Source organism: Bison bison, unplaced genomic scaffold (genome assembly GCF_000754665.1).
Source record: "Bison bison bison isolate TAMUID 2011002044 unplaced genomic scaffold, Bison_UMD1.0 scf7180017864444, whole genome shotgun sequence".
In the NCBI taxonomy this organism is placed as follows: domain Eukaryota; kingdom Metazoa; phylum Chordata; class Mammalia; order Artiodactyla; family Bovidae; genus Bison; species Bison bison.
Genome location: NW_011495006.1, coordinates 53385 through 54670, shown reverse-complemented (window position 1 = coordinate 54670; position 1286 = coordinate 53385).

Sequence of the window (1286 nt, the reverse complement as noted above, 5' to 3'; positions counted from 1 at the left end):
AAGGGGCCCCCCTGCCCTGCAGACTCGGGGCTGGCCCTGCAGTCCCACCAGCCGGTGAGCTGATTCCTCGACACAAACCCCTTCGTGTCCACCTCCCCAGGCCTGCTTCTCATCCCATGCTGCCTGGTAGAGGGGTCTGAGCCGCCCCACCCACAGGCCACCTGCCCATCTCCGGTAAGGACCTGGCGTCCTCCAAGAAGGCAGGTGTGTTACGGCTTATGTGCGCAGTGTGGACCGTCTAAGGTCCACACTGTCTAAGGTCTCGAGCCCACAATGGTTTTAGTGATGGCTTCTCTGTCTGCAGACCAGGAATGTGAGGCTCTTCACTTTCCATTATTCACTGGAAAGACTGATGCTGAAGCTGAATCTCCAATCCTTTGCCCACCTGATGCGAAGAGCTGACTCATTGGAAAAGATCCTGACACTGGGAAAGATTGAGGGCAGGAGGAGGAGGCGGCAGAGGATGAGATGGCTAGAGAGCATCACCACCTTGGGAGATAGCGAAAGATGGGGGAGCCCGGCATGCTGCAGTCCACAGGGTCGCAGAGTCGGACACACCTGAGTGACTGAGCAACCTGAGGCTCAGAAAGATCAAGCTTAAGACCCTGCAGCCAGGACTCACCAGGGTCTTCTCGCAGCAGGGACCTTCCCCAATTCTCATGGGTCCAGACCCTGAGAATCCCCTCTGGGCCCACAGGCCTCTGGGCAGGCGTAGTCCTGGCAGCAGATGCGTGTCTGGCACCCCCGCCAGCCCCCTCCCCCAGCGCGTCCCACACCTTGTCGCCCACTCAGCGTGAATGTCAGTGGCTCTGGTGTTCTAAGATGGCCAGCCGTACCCCTGGGTTCCAGGGTCCTGCCACCCTGAGCGGCCTCCCTCTGTAGGCGCCCTCCAGCCGGCAGAGAAACAGCAGCACACACACACTAGTAAGTTTCAGTGTTTTATTAACAAAGTCTTAGAAAAAGCGTCTGTCTTCAGGTGAGGTGGCAAGGTGGACATGGCCTGGCCTGACATTGGAGGCTTGATCCACGGCGGGCGGGGACTTGACCACACCCCCCTGAGGACCTTGGGGCCTCCCCGTAGCCTGCGCCAGGAGAGCAGGTTATGGCTTATATGCAAAAATAAAATCTGGGGCGGGAGGCGGCGCTGGCAGGACGCAGGACGGAGGGGCTGGCAGAGTTTCCTGCGGGAGCTGGTCTCCTGAGTCTGGGAGCCCCCAACCAGGCCTGCTTGGGCTGCAGACACAGGTGGCCGGCCAGCACCAGGGTGTTGGTGGCTGGGGCAGGGG